Source organism: Staurois parvus, unplaced genomic scaffold, assembly GCF_062004578.1.
Source record: "Staurois parvus isolate SC_StPar_1 unplaced genomic scaffold, SC_StPar_1.0 ptg000346l, whole genome shotgun sequence".
NCBI classification, from domain to species: Eukaryota; Metazoa; Chordata; class Amphibia; order Anura; family Ranidae; genus Staurois; species Staurois parvus.
This window is the reverse complement of record NW_028318142.1, coordinates 4,400,380-4,425,014: the sequence shown is the minus strand read 5'-3', so window position 1 is coordinate 4,425,014 and position 24,635 is coordinate 4,400,380.

Genomic DNA, 24,635 nt, shown 5'->3' with positions numbered 1-24,635 from the left:
GTCGGATCTGAATGTGCCAGATTTTCCATAGGTGGTGTATACTGTAAGTCTTATAGAAAATAATCCATTTTAAAAAGAATTATCAATGAGTTGTTTGGAAAACACCAATATATGTCTTTACAGGGTCTGGATACACATTTTAGGGGGTGCTTGAAAAAAAGAGACTCACGTAAGGGGGAACTTGGTAGGTCTTTGTTGTAATAAAGCAATACAAGGTTTTCATGAATTTTCATTGGTTTTAGATTGCCAAGTCCTTTTAATGTTATATATGTAGATTGTGTTTAAATACAGTCATACATACTGTAAATACGTAAGAGGTTGTTAGCAATTCATGGGTCACATTTTGCTGCTAACCCTCTCGTTCACCCTTCCTCTACCCTGATGTTAAACCATACACATCATATAAGTGTGAAAACAAGCAGAGATCTCCAAATTAACAGTTTAATTCACAATAAAATGTTAGCTTGTCACTACAAGTCATAGAACATGTAGCACAAAAGAAAAATTTGAAAACTCTAAAATAAAGGCTTCATGATCAGTATAAGCTCACCGCACACGTTACAATCTAACTGTACAATCTCCTTTAGATCTAGTGCAACCTAACTGATTCAATACAAATTAAAGCAGAACGTCACTCCCTCAATCAACCATGACTATTTTTAATCCTTAGGCTGCTAGCATTAGTAAATAGGTTAGGAAAGTATAATATATTTACTTGTTTTAAACTTTTTTCAGTTACTTCCTGGTTTCCATGCCTAGGCAAATGATGTCATACATCCCACGAGTCTTCAGGAGTGAAAGAAGGGCTTTCACAGCTAAGGCAGATGGATAGCAGATTCCAGGAAGTAAACTCATCTGCACCTACTTAAGATGGTCGCAGACAGAAATGCTAGTGGGGCGTTTCTCAAATTGATCTCTCAGCAAAATAGAGCATGGGGACATGGATTGAATGAAGGAGTTTCCTTTGAATATTAAAAGTGAATTAAATAGGGTTTTTGGTTTGTGCATGTTTAGATGCAGTGTAGTTCTTTAACCACTTTACAACCACGCTATAGCCGAATGACTGCTATAGCGCAGTTGTCCAGTTCGGGGAGGGAGTCATATGAGACTGCGCCCCCTGTCACCACATCTTCCCAGAACACGCCCCCCCCCCTCCCTCACAACCCCAGAGCCGTGCAGCTGGCGTTGTCAGTAATCGCTGTGTCCTATGGATCACATGACTAAGTAAAAGGCCAATCACAGCGGCCTTTTATCACCTGATCAGCTGTGTCCAATGACACAACAGATCACAAAGTACAGTTGCCGGTTATCAGCAGCACTTTCCCCACGGTGTCACAGAGGGCACCCGCACTGATAATCAGAGCACCGATTATCAGTGCCCTGATCAGCAGTGCCCATCATTGCTGCATAACAGTGCAGCACCATCAGTGCCTCCTCATCAATGCCCACCAGTGCCGCCTCATCAGCACAGCCTACCAGTGCTAGCTATCTGTGCCACCTCATCAGTGCTGCCTATCAGTGCAGCCTCATCAACGCACATCAGTGAAGGAGAAAAATTACCTGTTTGCAAAATGTTATAATAAAAACTTTTTTTTTCAGATATTTTGCTAAAGTTTTTTGTTTATGGTGCAAAAAATAAAAACCCAGTGGCAATGAAATACCACCAAAAGAAAGCTCTATTTGTGTGAAAAAAATGATAAAAATTTCATATGGGTACAATGTTGCATGACCGTGCAATTGTCATTTAAATTGCAACAGCATTGAAAGCTGAAAATTTGGGCAGGAAGGGGATAAAAGTGCCTGGCAGGCAAGGGGTTAACTAGCTTGGTTAGATTAGGTACAGTTGCAAGAAAAAGTATGTGAACCCCTTGGGATTACGTGGAGTTTTGCATGAATTGGGCATAAAATGTGCTCTGAACGTCATCTAAGTCACAACAATAGAAGAACACAGTCTGCTGAACATAATACTACACAAACATTAGATGTTGCCATGGTTTAATTGCACATAACATGTAAACATTCACAGTGCAGGGAGGAATAGTATGTGAGGCCCTAGCTTAATGACTTCTCCCAGAGCTAATTGGAGCCAGGAGTGAGCCAACCTTGACTCCAATCAGTGTGATGATATTGGATGTGTTGCTGACAGCTGTCCTGCCCTTAAAAAACAAACACACACCTGTTTTGGGTTTACTGGTTTCAAGAAGAACTGTTTGATGTGAACCATGCCTCGCAGAAAAGAGCTCTCAGAAGACCTACGATCAAGAATTGTTGACTTGCATGAAGCTGGAAAGGGTTACAAAAGGATCTCCAAAAGCCTTGATGTTCATGTGTCCACGGTAAGACAGACTGTCTACAAATGGAGAAAGTTTAGCACTGTTGCTAGTCTCCCTAGGCGTGGTCGTCCTGTAAAAATGACTGCAAGAGCACAGCACAGAATGCTGCATGAGGTAAAGAAGAATCCCAGAGTGTCAGCTAAAGACCTACAGAAATCTCTGGCACATGCTGACATTTTTGTTGACACATCTACAATAAGGAAAACATTAAACAAGAATGGAGTACATGGGAGGACACCACAGAGGAAGCCATTGCTGTCCAAAAAGAATATTGCAGAACGTTTGAAGTTTGCAAAAGAGCACCTGAATGTTCCACAGCACTACTGGCAAAATATACTGTGGACAGATGAAACCAAGATTGAGTTGTTTGGGAAGAACACACAACACTATGTGTGGAGAAAAAAAGGCCCAGCACACCAACATCAAAACCTCATCCCCACTGTAAAACATGGCGGAGGGAGCATCATGGTTTGGGGCTGCTTTGCTGCCTCAGGGCCTGGACGGATTGTTGTCATTGATGGGAAAATGAATTCCAGAGTTTATCAAGACATTTTGCAGGAAAACGTATGACCATCTGTCTGCCAACTGAAGCTCCGCAGAGGATGGGTGATGCAACAGGACAATGACCCAAAGCATACAAGTAATTCAACAAAACAATGGCTGCAACAGCACAGAATACGCCTTCTGGAGTAGCCCAGTCAGAGTCCTGACCTCAACCCAATTGAAATGCTGTGGCATGACCTTAAGAGAGCGATTCACACCAGACATCCCAAGAATATTGATACACAAACAGTTTTGTTAAGAGGAGTGGTCCAAAATTACTCCAGATCGTTGTGCAGGTCTGATCTGCAACTACAGGAAATGTTTGGTTGAGGTTATTGCTGCCAAAGGAGGGTCAACCAGTTATTAAGTCCAAAGGTTCACATACATTTTCCTCCCTGCACTGTGAATGTTTACATATTATGTGCAATTAAACCATGGCAACATCTAATGTTTGTGTAGTATTATGTTCAGCAGACTGTGTTCTTGTATTGTTGTGACTTAGATGAAGTTCAAAGCACATTTTATGACCAATTCATGCAAAACTCCACGTAATCCCAAGGGGTTCACATACTTTTTCTTGCAACTGTATATACTCCTGTTACATAGTTTTGACAAATGTAAAATTGATTGTACAGAGACTTTATGTTCAGATTGTAACATGTATTGCTACCCTTATATTATATAAAAGTAATTAAGAGTAAATAAAGTTTGTAAATTGAGACATATGGCAGTTAATACATAGCAAATGTATATAACTGAACAGCTGTGGTGGTTTTACATATCCAACTGTGAACTCCATGTCTGGTTAAAATGTCTCTGCTCAAAGTGACAGAAGTTTTTTTTTTTTTAACCTTAATGCATTCTCTGCAGCTCCCCCCTGTTCTAGATCCAGCGCTGTGCCTGAGAGCAAGCTTGGAGGCTGTCAATCACAGCCCGTTACCCCCTGTTAACTGGCTGTGATTGATAGCAGCTCCTGCTGCTGTCATTTACAGCAAGTTAACAGGGGGTAGGGTCAAGCCACGCTGTGTGTCAATGGACACACACAGCACGGCTTGGGATTGAGCCCTCACAAGTGCCCCATAACAAGCAAATTGCTATGGAGGTCACTTGGCAGGAAGGAGGAGCAGGAGCACTGGCAGGGAACACAAGAAGAAGAGGATCAGGGCTGCTCTGTGCGAAACCATTGCACGGACCAAGTAAATATAACATGTTTGTTATACAAAATAAATATATGTGTTTACAAATCACTTTAAGTGGTTCTAAAGTCTCAAGATTTTTTACCTTCAAGAATTCTATGCATGAAGGTAAAAAAATCTTCTGTGTGTAGCAGCCCTCCTAACACTTACCTGAGCCCCCTCTTGATCCAGCAATGTCCATGAGAGCCTCATTTCTCAGGGAAATCTCACTCCTGATTGGCTGAGGCAGCCGCTGTCAATCACAGCCAGTGAGCCAATCAGGGGTGGGTTTGAGCCACGGATCTGTGTGTGAATGGACACACAGAGCTGCGGCTCGGGAGCACGCCTGCTTAGGTGTCACATAGCAAGCTGTTTTCTATGGGGGCACCCGACAGGAGGGAACGTCCATGAGCGCCGGCAGGGGACCAGAGAAGAGGAGGACCTGGGCTGCTCTGTGCAAAACCACTGCACCGAGCAGGTAAGGCACCGTAGCACAATGCACAGTATTCCATTCATTACATTGCCAAATAATACAAACTGCACCTATGCCTGGCTGACACAGCTTGTTGCGTTGTGCTGCAATGTGCCTCAAAGCTAGAGATTTCATACTTTACTGCAAACTGTTGTGGTATAAATAGGCCCTTAGCAAGGGCGGACTGACAACTCATGGGGCCCCCGGGCAATAGGGGATCATGTGGCCCGTGTCCTTGCCCAGACTCAAAAAAGCCTATGAAAAAGGTACCGGGGCATCTCATGGGGCTCCCTACTGACCCCTGGCCCTCGGGCAGTGCCCGAGTTTCCTAATGGTCAGCCCGCCCCTGGCCCTTAGGGTTTGCAAACTAGAGATGCTCTAAGTGAACCTGTTACTATGAGAAAAACAAGTCATTCAGTAAGACCCCGGTCACACTGGGTGTGACTTGGCATGTCATTTGCATGCCATGCAACTTACAAGTCGCATGCCACGTCGTACCCTATTGTCCGCAATTACAGCGGTCATATCAGTGCAGTTCCAACTTGGTCAGAGCCGCACAAATTTCTAAAGTAGTACATGCACTACTTTTGGTGTGATTTGCATAGACATCTGTGTCAGATGTCTTGCAAATCGCACCTGAAATCAGCTTGTCATACGACTTTGAAATTGTGCGACTTCACTGTAAAGTTTTTGCCTTTTTTTTTTTTTTTTTCTTCATTTATCTTGTTGCTATGCATATTTAAAACACAAAATGCATCACAAATGCGGCAATAACACAACAAAAACACAATACATGCTTTTCTGCAGCATTTCCATTGAAGTCTATAGAACCAATAACGCAACTTTCTGCATTAAAAAAAAGTCCCTGACACTTTCCAAAAAAAAAACCGCACAGGTGTGAACATGTCCCATAGGAAATCATGCTAAATGGACTGTGCTGCGTTTCTGCAAAACGCTGCAGAAACACAGCACAGTCCATTTAACATAATTTCCTATGGAATATGTTCACATTTGTGCAGTTTCACCTGGTGCATTTTTTGGAAAGTGTCGGACTTTTTTGAAAGCAAAAAGTAGCATTTTTGGTTCTACAGACTTCAATGGAAACTCTGCAGAAAACCATGCATTGCAATTTTGCTGTTTTTTTGTGGAGTTTTGCATTTTAAATCTGCCTAGCAACAAGAAAAAAAAAAATGGAAAAAAAAAACCCTGCAAGTGCAAAACCGCAAAACACAACACAAAACGCAATGCAGAAACAGATCAACCGCAACCTGCATAGGTGTGAACCTAGCCTTAAAGAAGATTTCATATCTGCTTTCCCAACAGTAGTGACTCTGATCTTTGCGCTCTTGAAAACAGTTGCTGCTTACCAAAAAGGAAAGCAGTAAATATTTTTACTCAAAATCTTTACTTTCTTTAAATCGTAATAACAGGGCCACTTTAACTCAAAACTTCAGAGCACTTCCAGAATACTGCACTTTCAAAGTTTGTTTTTTTAAGTCCGCTCACCTCCAAGGAGTTCCTACTTCATTCCAAGGAGACTTCTCACAACGATATTCCCAATCTGCCAAAGACCTCAATGACTTTGGATCATGTGACCTCTACATCTTGCTAGAAGATGACAGGTGCAATAGATTACCTTGCTGGGGCACTGCAAATACTAGGAGTGGATGATTGAGGCAATATCTGGCCCAACCTTTCTATCCCATATATTCCAGACCCAGGAGTGCAAACATTTTAACTAGGAGAAGGTATACGTTGTCCTTACAAAGAAATTCTCTGTAGTGGCTTGCCAAAGAATAACTGTCCATGGCTGTTTTTTTACATATTGTAACAAATGTTTGGCAGGAAATACAACAGGCCACCTTAACATAATACCACAAGTCTGCCTGTAACTTGAACATTTCCCTGTACACCATGGACATCCATGATGACAATCAGGTTGGTATTGCAGGTCCCTCTGGCTTGATTTTAGTGCAGATAGAGCATGGTTCGGTCCTTAGGATACCTCAAGTGTCCTCCTTGCTTATGTCATGGACATTGCTGGAGCAGCTGTTACTTTGCTATAGCAATATCCTGAACCCTGTGCAGTGTATATTATTTAATATATTTAAGTACTACTATATGCTATGTGATAATGCAATATCTAATATATACTAATTCGATGTACTACTATAGTATTATATACTATACTATTATCATCATAAAATTGATATACATTATGGCTGGACCATTTTTCTATTTTATGATGATACAGTATGTTCAATCTTCCTAAAAATGTGTGTATCAATATATTTATGTAAATAAGTTATACCCAAAAGTTCCTACTAATTATATTCAGACAATTTTTTCTATTTAGCACTGCTCTACTTTAACTAACTAGCAATTGCTTGGTTATGCAACACTGCAAATTAAATTTATATATTTTTTTCATGCAAATAGAGCTTTCTTTTGGTGGTATTTGATCACCGCTGGGTTTTTATTTTTTTATTATGTATGCAAAAAAGACCGAAAATTAAAAAAAACAAAAACAATATTTTTAACTTTGGAAAACATATCCAATAAAGTAAATTTTCTTCATAAATTTTGGCAAACATGTATTCTGCTGCATGACTTTGGTAGAAAAAAAATATCCCAATAAGTGTATATTAATTGGTTTGTGTGCAAGTTGTAGCGTCTACAAACTATTGTTTATATAATTGAAAATGGATCAATCCTGATGCACTGAAGGCCTATCTCATTTCTTGAGGCCCTAAAATGCCAAGACAGTGCAAATACCCCACAAATGACCCCTTTTTGGAAAGTAGACAGTCTGAGGTATTTAGTGTAATTTTTTTGTCACAATTTTTTGGTAAATTTAATTGATTAAATATTTTTTTCACAAGGATACTGACTGGTGACAGTATGTTTAAACGAAAAAAAAATTAAAAATTTTTGTACATTTTTAAATTTTTTTCTTTTTTTTTTACAATTTGTTTTTTACATCCTGTCATCAGAGTAGTTCAGTGTACTATTTTGGGGGGGGGGGGGGGGGGGAATCAGGTATTCTTTTCTTTTTACACTCTGATTCCCATTACAGTGATGCTTTGAACTGCCACAACAACTGTGCTTAGTATTGTGATAACATAGCACAGAGTGCTGTGATTGGCCCACTGTACCACGTGATAGCTGTGGGTCAAACACAGCATCACAATACTAAGCACAACTGTTATGAATGAAATCCATTCTTACCAGTTATGTGGATACTGAGATCATGTGATTGTGACGTCGTGGGAGCTGGGTGCACCAGTCTTCATGTGCTAAGTGATATATGGGTATATCGCTTAGCCTTCCTGTTGCAACCGCCTGCAGTTTATGTACTGTGGGCTGGTGGGAAGTGGATAACAGAGCTCACAATGCACTGCTTTATATCATTTCTACTCTCACATATGTGATGCAACACAAAAGAAATTCCAAGTTATTCAATGGATACTTTGTTACCAACAACAAGAGGTTTCCTGTCCCTTTTGGTGAATTGGGGCAAGCTAGGTGAATTGATACATGGACATACGGGAACTGATTAGCCATGACACTACAAACTGCAGCCACAAAGTGAGACTCCATCATTACAAGGTAATGCAAACAAACACACACAGATAATATAACTTCACTAATATCTAAATAAAACAATGAAAACATTTGAAAATGTACAATGCCTTTAAGTTGACCAAATATGGTCAGAATCGGCAAATAGAAAAATCTCTCACTGTGGCTATTGTATTTTTACGGCCAGCCATGCCCGATGTCAAAATATCTGAACAATGGCTGCATCTGACTGGATGCAGCTGCTGTTTTTTTTTTTTTTACAAATTTCCACTTGGTTCATTCAATTGCAGAATAATGGGTAGACGATGGCTGACAAGGCCACCCACTAAGTGAATCTTCTGTGGGCTGAACTAAAAAAAATATAACCGATTCCTCTATGCATGTTACACAACATGGATGCACAAATCTCTCTCTGCAGCTGTTGAATTTTTGACAGCAAGTCCTGCCAGATGTAAAAATAATTGAATAGTGGCTGCATCTGACTGGATGCAGCTTCTGTTCAGTTGACAATTTTACACCTGGCTCATCCAATTTTTCATTTGACTGATGCCGAGGTAGCTGATAGAGCCACTCACTGAGGAAAATTTTATCAGGTTCATTAAGAGCCATCCAAAATTTGCACAGTGTATCACCTTTGGAAAGATATCCTCTTACCTTCTGTTGTGTTCTGAAACAGGAGGTGATGAAAAATACCTCTCTTCCCCCATCTGACACAACAAAAGCAAATTTATAAATATCCAAAACTAAAAATGTATAGTAATCTGCATGACTGAGGATGCAATTCTGGGTCAGCTGGCAAATAGGAGTTTTTGTCCTGGTTTTAGATATCTAGGCTTTTAAATTATGTCTTGGTGCCTGGACAAACACAATCATTGCTTCACAGACATCTGTTTGTACTTCGAATTATGCATTTATCTGCATTGTCTGCTGGCCTTTTCTCATGGCTAAGTAATGTCTTCAAGGTGTACAGATCACAGCCTTAAATGTGAAGAGAGGTAAATGATAGCTAGTATGTTTTCATTCCCATTAAAATATGAAAAATTCTCATGTCTCTTTTCACTGTGTTCTCTCCTCTGTAGCACTACCCTCTGAAGCCGCTTGGTAATTTGGGTTCTCTGTTCTGCACTTCAAGTCCAAGAACACCCTCAGCCCATCTGATACACCTGGTGGAATGAAAGTTACTGCAAGCACTTATAAGAACACAAGTATGGATACCTTTAACTCGGCTGTCAATTAGCACCAGGAAATAGACACAGGATCGATTAGTGGTAAATTAACTCAGTGGGGTTGAATTACTAAAACTGGAGAGTGCAAAATCTGGTGCAGCCGTGCATAGAAACCAGGCCATAGATGGGTCGAAAATCGGCTGATTTTTCATCCAAAAAAAAAATCGGCCGATTTTCGCACCGTTAATGGGTTCATTGGTTGGCCGTTTTTCTGGATTTTGGCACATTTTTTTTAGTCGGTAAAGTTGGAAAAAAATCGTCCAATTTTGCCAATCGGCCGATTGTTCGCGGCAATGATGGGCAAATCGGCCGATCTAATACTGATAAAAAAATCTGCGCATGAGCCATGACCTGCAAGAAGAAGAAGACGAAGAAGACAAAGAATTCCAGTCCGCTATTATTTTTGACATGAAAAAGTATTGCGGTTGCAACAATGTATTTATTTGTATCCGAATAAAAACATCTGTATCCGAAATGGATACAAAAAGATACAATGTTGCAACCACTATACTTTTTAATGTCAAAAATAATAGCAGAGCTCTCTGCTGGGACAGAAGTAATTAAATGCTGGCCGTAGACTGGACGAAAATCAGGCGATTTTTTTTTTTTTTTTTTTTTTAACGTTGGTGGTAACCTCGGCCTATTGAACGACCGATTTTTCATTTTTTTGTTAAAAAAACGTCTGGTTTTCAACCCATCTATGGCCTGCATTAGGGTCTTTTGCACACTGGACATTTTTCAAACTCGGAGCCTGGCAGCAATCTTTCAGCAGAAAAAAAGGCCTGATACTTGGGAAAAGTGTGTACGCACTTTAGGTTTCCACGCGTCTAGAACTTTGGCATCAATTCATTTCATTGACCAGAATAATAATTTATTCTTGCCATTGAAATTAAAGTGGTCTTAAAGGCTCAAGGTTTTTTACCTTCATGTATTCTATGAATGAAGTTAAAGCTTCTGTGTGCAGCCACCCCAAAACTAACCTGATTCCCCCCTGATCCAACGACGTTCTCGACAGCCGCTGATGTGTGGGGACTCATCCTCTTCATTGGCTAAGACAGCAGCGAAAGCCAATTGGCTCCCACTGCTGTCAATCACAACCAGTAAGCCTATGAGGAGAGAGCTGGGGGCCAATCTGCGACTGTGTCTTATGGACGCATAGAGTAATAGCTCAGGGACGAGCATGCAGCGGTGCCCCGAGGGCGTATTGCTTTCACTGGTGGTACTACTTGTGGGGTAGGAGACAGGAGCTTCAGCGAGGACCCGAAAAGAAGAGATTCTGTGCAAAACCACTGCACAGAGCAGGTAAGTATAGACATGTTTGTTATTAAAACAAAGCTTTAGTGTCACTTTAAATAACACTTAAGCACCAAATGCATCTAACATTAACAAAAAAAGAGCTACACAAATAAACACACCAAAAAAAAGCATTAACACACGTTTACAAGCATCGGGAAATGTTTCTAGCAAAATGCTGCTTCTGGATGCAATGGCAGTGGGTTTTTTCTTCTGCCTCGATATTCTTCTGCCACTAAACAAAATGTTTGTGTGTGCATGGGCACATAGGCTAACATGCAGGGGGATTTAGAGGCAGAAAAAAACCCCCCACCACAACCCCCATAGGAGCAGCTGAAAAAAACATCCAGTGTGCATGAGGCCTAAGGCCACAGAGGGCATTTTTGCAACCACTTTTAGTGGCTTCAGGAGTTTGTTTTGTTTTTTTTTTTTTACAGCTTCCAAACCCCCCTCCATGTTATCCCATGTGTTCATGAACATAGACTAGAAGCTTTTAGTGGCAGGAGCTGTAAAAAAAAATACAAAACAATAAAAAAAACACTGCCAGTGCATCCAGGAGCAGCAGCATTTTGTTGGAAAAAAATCTTGATGCGTGAAAATGTGTGTTAACGATTGGCACGTTTAGCGCTTGAGTGTTAATTTATTTCAATGGCCAAAATAAATTATTATTCTGCACAATAAAGTGAATTAACACTCAAGCACTTGATGCCTGTAAACGTGTCTACACGAGTATAAAAGCATTAGACACTTTTACAAGCGTCAGGCAATTTTTTCCGCCAAAACGCTGCTGCCAAGAGGAGGAGCATTTTTAAAACATCTTGTGGGCATGAGGCCTAGCTGAACAAGCTGAAGTTAGAAGCTGATTGGTTGCCATGCACAGCTGTTCCAGATTTTCCACTCTCCAGTTTTAGTACATCAACCCCAATGCATTGATATGGGTTAGAATAAGGCTGGCCATACACTATACAATTTTCTGTCCAATTTCCTTTAGATTTACCTGCAACTGTGTAGTGCAAGGGCTTGCCTAATTGGATTCAGTTGAAAGTGTTGTTTAGGTTTGACCTCATATTGCATGGTTTTTGGTAAATCTAAAGCAAAATTCTCAAGAAAATTGTATAATGTATGGCCAGCCTAAACAGTGGTTTGAGCATAAAAGAACACACAGGAGTTGGGTTCAGCCTTCAGACATAGTTTGCTAGATAGGCAAGCAGTGTTTGTAGCTGCTGACTTTTAATTTTTTTTTTGGGGGGGGGAGACTTAAAGTGGAGTTCCAGTTATTTTTAAATTTATTAAAAGTCAACAGCTAAAAGAACTGTAGCTGCGGACTTTTAATAAACTCACACTCACCTGTCCCAGGGTCCAGTGATGTGCTCACCCGCCCCTTCTCTCCCTCTTCTCTTCCCGGCGCAGGCATCTCAACTGTGGGCACCAGATTATGACAGCTTGTGGCTTCACAGCCAGGTGCCCACTGCGCATGCGTGAGTCACGCTGTGCATCCTGATTGGTCTGGAAGTCTTCTGGGACTTGAAGTGTCCCAGAAGGCCGTGGGAGGAAGGAGGTGGGGCCTAACTTCTAGCTCACTTAGCCGCAGCGAACTGAGCTGGAAGTGGGAGTAAGTACCTGTCAAAACCAAGTATCCGTTCCCCCCCCCCCCCCCCACCACCACCACCACCAAAAAAGTGACAAATAAGGCAGTGGAGGGGGGCAAACGAGCAGAGCTTCCACTTTTGAGTGGAAGTCCGCTTTAACTATAGCTCAATGACTAATTTGTATACCTAAATCATTTTATACATATGCATAAGGTTCTTACTTGGTATAGTGTTTTAATTATGAAAAACACTGCTCTGTTTTATAGGCTGACAAATGTACAAAATTCTATTTTTTATTAATGTATTAGTCTTTTTCTATGGTGTACTTGTATCCGATTGTTGAACTATTAAAGGATAAGTTAACCCTTAGGAAGATGTTACATGTTCCCACTCCTCCAACTCCTGCACCCTTTTGTCAATTCCCCCCCTCCTCCCATTGTGACAGCGGGCCAGTGCTGTGGCTGTCTTTAGGCTATAGCATGATAGTAAAGTGGTCAAATAGATAGCACCGCAGATGGATACTGTGGCCTGAAGGTGGCAGTGTTTATTTGCAGGCTAAAGGCTTTTATTTTTGTCAGTAGAGTCTCCAGCCTACATGTGATCACTATGTAAGAACTGCCATAATGATCACATGATGACACATAAACCACTTTGGTTCCCAATCATCAGTGACAGCCGACGTTGATAGCTAGCACCTGCGCAAAGTATTAGCTGCTGGCTGTCATGTAAATGTTTATTAATATGTCCTTGGTATGTGGCATTGTGCTGGGAAATGTTATTGCACAGATTGGGGGTGAAAAAGAGGACATTTCTACAGTACATTTATTAACATATCCTCAGCACGGACATCATGCTAGGGAACATTAATATAGGATTACAGGTAAAAAGGAATTTAAGAACTGTAAGAAGGAACACAACGTACCTGTTCCCTAACTCTGCCATGACTGCTGTTAACTAAGCAATATTCTTTAGGGTCTGGCTACATTTATTCCCCTTACAATTAGTAATTTGTGGTGTTCCTGTTTTATAGTTCTTGGCTGTTGACTAGCTGGTGACTCATTCTGGTGGTGTTACATAACTTTTTTAGTTTATTTTTTAATGTTATATTTATGAAAGCCATGGAAACATTTTGTATTATTCCTCATTTTGTGGTCATGGGGTCTAAAACCATCCATCTAACCTTTTGTGTATGTAGGGTGAAAATGTTGTGGTTTTGAATGGAGGACCAGGAGTGTAGAAAACAATAAGAGTTTTAGGTTACACACACACACACACACACGTTTTGCAAATAAGCAGATTAATTGTGTATTTTGTGGTTAATGAAGATCTAGTGAGCAATAGAATTAAGAATTCTATAAAGCTGTTTCTGGGAGGTTTTATTGGTAATAACTCTTATGGACCAGTGTTAATTTTGTCAAAGAAAATATTTTCATCAGCTGCATGTTTTCAGTGATGAAAACTAAGCAAAAATAAAATTAGAATTAAGTCAATTGACAAAAACTACTGTATGTTAAAAATCAATTCCAATTTTCACTAATCAACGAAAATGAAACGGAATGTGAGAGAGGCACTTTTACCCACCTGAACTTTGGCTTTGGCTTTCCTCGGAGCTCAGCCAGCTCCCTGACTCTATTGGGAAGCTGTATTGGCTGAGGGATGCAGGCTCCCTCTGTCTGCCTGCTGCCTGGAGATATTATTGGAATGTACTACAGATTTTAGTCAACTAAAATACGACTAAAACTAAAATGGCATTTTAGTCAGAAGGCTATAACTAAATCAAAATTTGATGCCAAAATTAACACTGTTATGGACACAGGTGCATCACAAGAGGTAGTTGGGTTCAGAATAAACTGTGGACTGGTGATTACATAAATGCCATATGTCCATGATATGTATTAGGGATGTCCTTGATGTTTGAGTCTGTTCGCCCATCGCGCCCCACAATTCACTGTGCTCTGACAGTGCATTGTGATTTTCCAAAGCTATGCACCTGACCACAGGTCAGGTGCAATGCTTCGACCAGTCACAGCACAATGCACTGTGAGAACCATCATTGGCCAAAGTCTCAGTGCTTACACAGCAGCGTTGTGTAGTGTGTTAGTAGTGAGGTTAGTTAGTGGTGTGTTAGGAGACAGTGTAGTGCGGTGTTGAGAAAAGCAGTGTAGTGGTGTCACCCCGCTGTTTCCATTTCCCATTAAATGTTTTTATTTTATTTTTGCAGCATCAGGTTCGGTTTCTGCATCATTACTGTTCCCCTTTTGCATCAGCAGTGGTCTCCCTTTTTTTTTTTTTTTTTTGCTTTCTTAATTTTTTTACATTTATTTAAATTTTTTTTTGCAGCAGCAGCAGCAGCATCCATAATTGCTGTACCCTCTATTTTTCTTTATTAAAAAAGATAATAATAAAAAAATCCCCATGTCCAAAAGGCCAACAAGGTGAGGCAGATGCTCACAGGCAGCTACAAGAGGGCAAGCAGCCTCTGTGTCCACAGTGAAAATTGGTGGTCATAGTTTATCCTCTGCAGGCAGGGCGCACATGTCCTTTTTCTGGTGTTGGCTGTGTTATTGAGCCACAACATGCAGAAGAGGTGGTGGAGTGGATAACTAAGCCATTTTCATCCTCTCTCACCCAGGCTCATACTAGTTCACCTTCCACTGCAGCTGCCAAAGCGGCCTATTCCACAGGCTCCTTGTCCACAGCTACTCCTTCTGTTGCCCCATCATCATGCAGAGAGGAGTCACCTGAATTATTCAATCATAGTGTCAGTTACATGCTCCTGGAGGATGTGCAGCAATTTGAATGCTCTGATGTTCGTTCCCAGGTTGAAGAAGGGAGTGACATGAGCCTACAGAGAGGGGGTGCCAATGACAGACAAGAAATTGGCAGACATGTTCCCCCAGCAGCAGCATACTGCCCAGTTGGCTCCAGTGAGGAGGAGGGAGAGGATGATGAGGTCCCTGACGGTACTTGGGTGCCTGAGAGAACAGAGGAAGAAAGTGAGGAGGAGGCACAATTCCAACAATGCAGGATGTCCACCAGGGACAGGTGTAAGGGCAGCCACCCTATTACATCACTCAACAAAGTTCCACGGGTGCAGGGCACTGCTGACCCTCTGCTGACTTCAAAAAGTTTATTGGTATAGGCTTTTTTCAACACATGGGCAGCAGACCGCAGTGTTGCTGTTTGCAGTCTCTCTTTGAAGTGGGTCAAGCCTGGCCAAAACACCAGCCTCTTGAGCACCACATGCTTGACAAGATATGACAAACTGCCATGAAGCCCATTGGTAACAGCACCTAAAAGACCCACATCATAAAAAAATGCAGACTTCTCCTTGCTCCTCATCTGGAATCTCTACCTCTGCTATACCTCAAGTCATCTTAACAGCCTCCACTGAGAGGGATGATGGTACAGCAATGGGTGCCACAGGTCCTTGCACCAAATCAACTAGCAGTACACCACTTGTTGATTTTACCAGGCAAATTTTGCTACCCCAGTTGATGAACCATAAAAAAAAAATACTGTCTGATGCATCCACATGCTCGGTGTCTAAATGCAAGCTTGGCCAAATTGCTAGCGTTACTGCTGTCTTTCCATCTGGTGGACTCTGCCCCCATCTGTGAATTTGCAGAATGTGCTGTACTACAGTGGCAGGTTCCAAAAAGAATTTCTTTTCATGTAAAGCCAATCCAGCTCTGTACCATCAAGGCAATGTGTTGGACAGGGCAGTCAGCAGCAAGGTCCACATTACTGCTGATACGTGGTCAGGGACGTTACTGTCAGGGAAGGCTTGCCCATAATACAGGCAAATGTTTGTGGCACATTAATATGTACATGCGCAGATAGGCAACTGGCCAGGCAAATGTGCATGGACTTGGGCATAGGTGCACGCATGCGCACTCAAACTTCTAGTCGCATGCCTGTCACTAATGCTGGTGCCAAATGGGCTATTTAAACAGGCTGCAGTATTATCTCCTTGCTCTTTGGTCTACAGCTTCTTTCTGTTGTCCCTGATTCTTGTGGCTGACCTCTGATACTGAACCGGCTTGTTTCTGATGTCTGCTACCTGCCCTGACCCCGGCTTATCTTTGGATTCTTCTTCTGCCCCCTGTTCCTGTTTGATCCTCTGCTGCTGACTTGGCCTGTGACCCAACTATTCTGCTGCCTACCGTCTATGCCTGATCAGCCCGACTCTTACCGACCTGGCTCATCTGACCTTGTATCATCTGATCCCGTCTGCTGCAGCTCGTCAGTCTTGCAAGTCCACATCTGGATCCTGCTTCCTGCTGCACACCAACAATCTGCTAACCAGCTAAGCTCCGTGCCAGGTCATAGGCCACCAGACTATCCTGCCACTTCATCTGCCTGCTGAATACTTTTGACACACAGACTACTGGACTGATCATAGACACTCATACCTCACTGTGCTCCTGTGGCTGCTGTTCCACTACCCTCAATAGACTCCCTCGAGTTGGTTCTGGCCAGCTCAGTGGATTGCTTTAAAAAAGGCCGGGATTCTTTCCTAGATACACATAATATAACTGGATACTAACATTTATAAAGTTCATCAAGGGAATATTTGATTGCCTCTTGGGGGATCAGGAAGGAATGTTTTCCCCTGCAGGGGCAAATTGGATCATGCTTTGCTGGGTTTATGTCAAGGACCGACTGGCAGTAGCCTCTAGCGACCCACAGGCTGGAATTCCCCAGAGCGCGGAGTCTAAGCCTCAGTCTGCTGTTTCACCAGAGCCCCTGATGGTGGAGATGGACTTGAAGCAGCCCGAGACCAGGTCGCGACCCCCGAGTACAACCAGCTGTGGTAGAGGTGGTTTACCAGTGGTAGGTAGCAGGTGAGAGCCAGATGTGAAGAGATAGTGTGTAACATAGTCAGACAGGCCAGGTCGGTAACAGCGGAGGCAGACAGTACAGATCGGCAGGCAAAAGGATAAATGGGTCACAGGCCAGGTTCAGCAACAGGAGGTCAGGTAAACAGGAGAAGGCAGAAGAATGGTCAGACAAGCAAGGGATCAGGGCAGGAGAGGGTGGCCATAATCCAGGTCAGGCAGGTTCGGCAACAAGGCAATCTCAGCACTAGGAACAGGAACACAGGAATAAGACCATACAGCACTTGAGCATTGCAAGAGACAGCTTTAAATAGAGCGCCCTGAGCTGTCATTGATGACCAGCGTGCGCATGCGTGGCCGCAACTGCCGCCGCGGGTGCCCAGGTCCTAGCGCCCGTGTGTTAGTGCGTTTTGGCAATCTGCGCCGCGGCGATCCCTGACAGCTTATTTGCCTTCCTCTGGATCAACTGTGGGTATAGGATTATAACTTTTTTTGGTTGAACTGGATGGACTTTTGTCTTTTTTTTTTCATCTAGACTATGTAACTACCAGGAGCCCTGAGCTGGAGCTGTACGAGAGGCCTTCTTCTTCACGTCAGGCTCAATATACAGGTACGTGACAGTTACATTTCCTTCACAGCGCATTGGGTATTGCTGGCAGCTGGGAAGAATGAAGGACAGGGTTCAGTGCTGGAGCTTGTTCTGCCACCACGTTTCCAAAAAGCTGGTGGTGATTCTGCCACATCTGTCTGTTCCACCCCCTCCTCTTCCTCTATGGCCTTTTCTGCTGAATTGTCCTCTGAAGCAGCGATGCTCCCTAAGCGTTCAGTGAGCCACGCAAGCAGTCAGACTAAAAGATGCAATGCGGTGCTTCAGCTGGTCTGTCTAGGGAACAGGAGCCACACTGGGCCAAATATTCTGTCAGTTGTGTAGGGGCAGGCTTAGAGGTGGTTGACACCATGGCAGTTTGTGACCGGAATGATTGTATGCAACTATGGCACCAACCTTCTCTTCACCCTCTGACAGGGACACTTGACACATGCTCTATGTTTGGCACACATCCTGAATTTGGTGGTGCAGCATTTCTTGAACAGGTACCCAGGCTTACAAGATCTTCTAAGGCAGGCCAGACATGTCTGTGGCCATTTCTGGGGGTCATACAAGGCCAGTTTTCAGCTGGATGACATTCAATGGGAATTCAACTTGCCTACAAACCACCTCATTTGTGACATTCCCACCAGGTGGAACACAACATTGGCAATGCTGCAGCAGCTGCACACACAGCAGAGAGTCATCAGTGAGTACCTGTGTAAGTATGGCAAAAGTACAGGCTCAGGGGAGCTTGGCTTCTTTTCACCACGTCAGTTGCTGCTGATAAAGGATTTATGCACTGACCTGTCACCATTTTGAAGAGGCTACAAGGATGATGAGCCACGACAATGCATGCATCAGTGACTTCCTTTCCTCTCAAGGCCCCCTTTATGCAGATACCATTCCTACAGGGCTACAGAACAGACAGGAGGAGGAAGAGGATCGGGGCAGCATGGAAGTAGAGGATAACATATGGCAGTCTTCAAGGGATGGTTTTCAGTCCCCAGAAACCCAGCCAGGAGTAGTACATGGCTGGGAGGATTTAGTTCCTGACAATCAGGACATCCTCAGTGACCCAGAGAACTCTCATGTCACCTCAAACTTACACTGCATGGGCTCCCTGATTCTGTAAAGCCTGCAAAAGACTCAAGGATTCGAGGTATCAAGGAAAGGGATCATTACTGGTTGGCAACCCTTCTTGATCCACGTTACAAGGGTAAAGTTTCAGAGCTCATCCTGCTTTCACAGAGGGAGCAGAGGATGAAACATCTTCAGGACGCCTTGAAGAAAAATTTGTGTAACACCTTTCCAGACAATGAGAGGTTACCATTTGCTGGACAACCTGCTTCTGAGGCTTCGTTCAGTCGAAGGAAGAGCGGTGCAGAAGGTGGCTGGTTCGCCTATGCCTTTAAACAATTCTTTAGTCCTCAGCGCCCAGGGCTGTTAGATTTAAGCACCCATCAGCAGCGTCTGCATCATATGGTGCAGGATTATCTAAGGGCAAGAGCAGACTTGGATCCACTGGGTTACTGGGTCTTGAGGATGGATCACTGACCAGAACTTGCTCAATATGCAATCAAGCTGCTGGCCTGTCCTGCATCCAGCGTGCTTTCCGAATGGACATTAAGTGCTGCTGGAGGTTTTGTGACAGATAAGAGAGCGTATATCCACAGACTTTGCTGACCGGCTGACATTTATCAAAATTAATCAGTCCTGGATCAACAGCAGCTATCAAGCCTTTGATGCTCATGTAACTGATTACATCTATTAGGGATGTGGGATCCCTTATAGACTACTTATGCTGCCTATCCTATTCCTGAATCCAGCAAGAGTAACTGTGAGGAGTTATAGTGTTCATCACCAACACCCAAAACCCAATTTGTCTGCACCTGTTTGACAGGGGCATCTAATTTCAATTGTTTACAATATTTTTCTAATTTGTAACAATTTGTAATGGCAGGCTGACCTTTATCAAAATGAATCAGTCCTGGATTAATGGCAGCTATCAAGCCCCTGATGCTGATATAACTGATTACATTTGTTAGGGATCTGGGATCCCTTTTAGACTACCTATGCTGATAAGGGGATACCTTTTCTAGTCAAGAGTTGGAAAGCTTGGATGGGAATTGTAGTGGAGTGAGGAATTTCAGTGTTCTTAAGACAATGAACAATTCTGTGATAGGTAAAGCTTACCTGTTGTGGAAGTGTGAATTTATTTTGAAGGTAGTGAAATGAAGCCAGTTCTTGATTGATGCATAGGTCCAACAGGGATATGATACCTGCAGATTCCCATTTGGAGAGATTTATATGTGGCATGAAGGTGTATAGGCCTTTAAGGGGAGTTGAGATCTTCCCTGAGTTTTCATGTATGGTCATGCTTCTAGGGATACCATGATGCAAGGGTGTTTGAAGGAGATTTGTGTATGGCTAGATGGGTATAGAGTGAGGTGTGCTTGCAGAGTTGTGGGATGGAATTTTTGAACTTCCATGTTGGTCCACAATTTCTCTTTAGATGAGTGCCACCAATAGTATAGTTGGTCGAGTAACGAGGCTATGATTCCCACAGGAATTGAGAGAAAATGTTTTTGTGCTTCATGGAAGAATTTCATGGGAACTGGTATGGGTAGAGTTCTGAAAATATATAGTATTTTGGGGAGTATAAACATTTTTTAGCGATATGACTCAACCTAGTTTGGAGATACTGTAGGTCCAGAGTGAATGGTTTTTTTTAGGAAGAGTTTGGAGGAAAGTTTTGTGGTTGAAATTGTACAATTGTGAGGGCGAAGCTGTAAGATTAATGCGTGTGTGTGTGTTTAGTATTTGGGATTTATTTTTGTTTGAGTTTGTCAAAAGAAGCGTTAGTGTAGGAAGTCAGTATTTCCATAATTCTAGTTAGAGATCGGGTAGGTTTGGTGATCATTAAGATGATATCATATGCGAATAAGCTTATTTTATAATCAGAGTCCTGGTATTTGAAACCTGAGAGGTTTGGATCATCTCTTATTGTTGATGCTAGTGGTTCAACTAGGAGGGGAAATATAATGGGGGGATAGCGGGCATCCCTGTCTAGTACCGTAGAGATGATGTCAAATGGTTTTGATAACATGCCATCAGTGAGAACTGTAGCTGAGGTGGAGGAATATAGTGACATAATAGCCTTTTGTAGTCAACCCGAGATACCAAATTTTTGAAATGATGATTGCATGAATCCCTAATGTATGCGGTCAAAAGCTTTTTCTGCGTCCAGTGATAGAAGCAGAGAGGGTGTTTTGTGGTTCTTTAAATCGTGGATGAGTGAAATTGGGCATCTTGTGGTGTCTGGGGCTTGGCGACCTGGTATAAATCCTACTTGGTCTGGGTGAATCAATTTTGGTAGTATGGAGAGGAGTCTATGTGCTATTGCTGTGGCATATATTTTTACATCTGTATTAATGAGAGATATTGGTGTATAGTTTTGTACTAGTTGGGGGTATTTCCCTGGTTTAGGGATAGTAGTTATAGTAGATTGTAGCATTTCTTTTTGCATAGTGCCAGAGGATGTGGCAATGGTTAAATAGTTTGGACAACTGTGGTGCAATATTATATGCAAATTGTTTGTAATATTCGTTAGTGAATCCATCACTGCCAGGAGATTTTTTAAGCGGTAAAGAGCTGATGATATTTTCAATTTCTTTCATGTTGAAAGGTTCAGACATGGATTGGAGTTGGGTCGGAGTAAGGGTTGGTAGTTTGAGTGTAAATGAATGCTTGAATGTTTTCTGGAGTTGGTTGGGGAGTGTTTTTATTGTTTTTGAGATTGTAGAGGGTCTGGTAGAAGTCTGCAAAGGTGTTAGCTATATCTACAGGGTTAGGTACAAGAGTTTGGTTTTAGGGTTATGAATTGTTTGTATTTTGTTTTTGAGCTGTTGTTTAACCGTTTTTGCTAAAGGGGAGCTTGCTTTATTGTTTAGAGAATAGTATTTGTCTTTTAGTTTTTTAAGTTTGATCATATTGATGTAGTAGGAGAGATCTGAGTTTGTTTCCCTTTCTTTTAATAGGGCAGAGGAGTTATTCGCTGAGGGGTTGTTTTTATTAAAATCTTCCCTATTTTTTTTATGGATGTTAAAAGTTTTTTGATTTGGAGTCTGTGGGCGAGTAGTCGAGTGTTTTATTTTTATGAGAATTCCTCTCATAAAAGCTTTATAAGTAGGCCATAACGTGTTAATGGAGATGTCAGGGGTGTCGTTTGGTTGCAAAGAATAGTTTGTGTGATTCTCTAATGGTTTTCACATGTTCTGGGTCCGTTAGTAGCATGGAGTTTAGTATCCACAGTTTAGAGTTGGGTAGCCTGTTTAGTGCGGTTAATGTAATAGAAAAGGTAGCGTGGTCTGTCCACGTTATTGAACCTATTGAGGAAGATGATATGTGCTGTAATGTCCATTTGTCTGATACAAAATAGTCCTATTCTGGAGTAGGATAGTTGGGAGGGTGAGTAGTATAAGTAGTCTCTTTCAGAGCCATGTTGACATCTCCAGATATCGTATGTCATTTCTATGCAGAAATTGGTTTGTGTTGTGATATGGAGGTCTTTTGTTCAATGATGAGTCCATTTAGGGGTTCCCCACTATGTTAAAGTCACCAACTATGATTAGATGGCCTTTTTTCATCAGTATGAGCTTGTTCATGAGTTGGTTAAGAAATCGAAGTTGCTTGGCATTGGGGCCGTAGACATTCATGAGTGTGAATGGATCATTGTTAAGGCTTACTAGGATCAGGAAGCGTCCCAGAGGGTCAGTGTATTCAGCTGTGAGTTGGAAGGATATCGTGTATTTGACTGCAGTTAGGACTCCGTTCGTTTTTGTTTTTTTTTTATGGTGAGAAGCCATGTATCTTGTTGAGAAGTTTTTCAGTTTGAAGAGAGGTATTTTAGTTGCGTCAAAGTGGGTTTCTTGGATAAAGATGATGTCTGCGCGAAGCGCCAGTAGTTCTGTAGTTGTGGATTAGGTTAGCTTTGTTGTGGAGATGGTATATATCACTCTTTTGTTGGTGGTTTGCAGTAGATTGACTTCTGGAGTGCTGCTAGGAAGTGAGATAAGAGTTGAGGTCACTTGCGGATAGGAGGAATATATGTGAAGTCCAAAAATTTGGTATTTGATCATGGAGTGAGGAAGACTGGCTGGAACAAAAAGTAATAAACCAAAAACTTGTATAAGAAAATACTTGCAAAGAATGCAAGAGTCATAGGTAGCCTGGAAGGCTACTGTCATTCGGGGACATTTTCTCGTACTGAGCATAAACCAGGTATTTCCCGGTAATGACCTGTTGTGTACAGTTAGTATTTAGAGAGATCAGGTAGGTTCGGTATCATCTGAAGTAGGTGAGTTTGGGGGACTGATTTTTGCTGAAATACAGGTTATGACCAATCACCCTCCATTTGGTGGGGTTGCTGGTTGTTTTGGCGGTGGTCATCTTCTGGTATTATGTTCCATTCTTTTGAGAAGGTTAATTCCTTCATCTAGGTTTCTTATGGTGTAGGTTTTACTGTGGTGCTTTATAAGGAGTTTGATAGGGAAGCCCCATTGGTACCCTATATTATGATTTCTAAGTGCCTTTGTGACAAAGATCAATTTCTTCCTGTTGAGGAGTGTTTCTTTTGATATATCTACATATAATTTGATCCCTGCGTGGGAGGTCGGAAGTGCTGAGGTATTTCTTGCAGCTGCCATTAGTTTTTCCTTGACGTGGTAAAAGTGGATTCTTACTAGGACATCCCTTGGGACTGAGGTGGGTAGAAATGCTGGTTTTCGAACTCTATGTGCTCTGTCGATTGCAGCTTCTATTGTATTAATGGACGGTATTAGGTGCTGTATTAGTTGTTGTAAGTAAGGATGGAGTGCTTCCGTTGTGATTGTTTCTGGAATGCCTCGGATTTTAATGTTTCTTCTGGAGCAGTCTTCTAGGTCCGCAATGTTATTTCATAGCTGTAGGATCTCAGAATCTTGATCGGCATGTGCATCCACTACTGTGTTATGGGCCTTACATGTCGGACAATTTGTTTTCAATGTGCTGTATGCATCTTGAATGGTCGGAAATGGCGTTAGAAATAGGAGTTATTATAGTGGTAACATCCTGGTGTAATGACAGCCTTAGGGAGAGAAGCATATTCTTCAGAGCTAATTCAGGCACAGGTTGGTCTGATGCTGGAAACTCCTCATTGGCTGACTGTAGTTATAGGGTACGAGTATGTGAATAGGCAGAGGCCTGTGTACAGAGGCGTAGCTGGGGGGGGGCAGGGGGGTACAAGGTACAGGGGCGCCAAAATGTGGCTTACATCCAGGGGCGTATTTGCCGCGAGCCAAACTAGGCGTTTGCCTAGGGTGGCACTTTTTAGGGGGGCGGCGAGGTGCCGAGGCGGCGAGGTGACATTTAGTACAGGGGTGGGCAGCGGGCTGCCGTCTTACCTGGCTCCGTGTCTCAGTCCCACGACGATCCAGTCCAGGAGGTGCTGCTGGAGATGGGGTAGAGAGGTCCGCAGGTCCGGTGTCTTCTTTTCTCTGGATGCGATGTGTGGGCAGGATGACATGCCGCCCCTGTCATCTGGCCACACCCTCGGGATCACTGGACAGCCTATGGCAGCTTGTACCCCCCCTCTGCAAGCTCCGCATCATCGGTGATTGGACTGTAGCTCAGGAAAGGCACACAGGCGGCCAATCACCTGCGAGGAGGTGGAGCTTTAACAGGAGGAGCCGAGGGGCAGCGCGAAGATTGAGTGAGGGAGCTGCTGGAGCAAGTGAAGAAGACAACTGACAGGTAAGTGTGCCATGTAGATGGTGCTGCTGCAACCAGGTATGCTGGCTGTGGATGGGAGAAGGAAGGAGCCTAGGCTGGAGCAGGGGTCAGCAAGGTAAGTGTGATTGGTGTCAGTGGGAGGAATAGTGCCCCATCATTGGTGTGACTGATGTGATTAAACTTGGAGGGGGGCTGGGGCGCCAATTTTATAGTTCGTCCCCGGG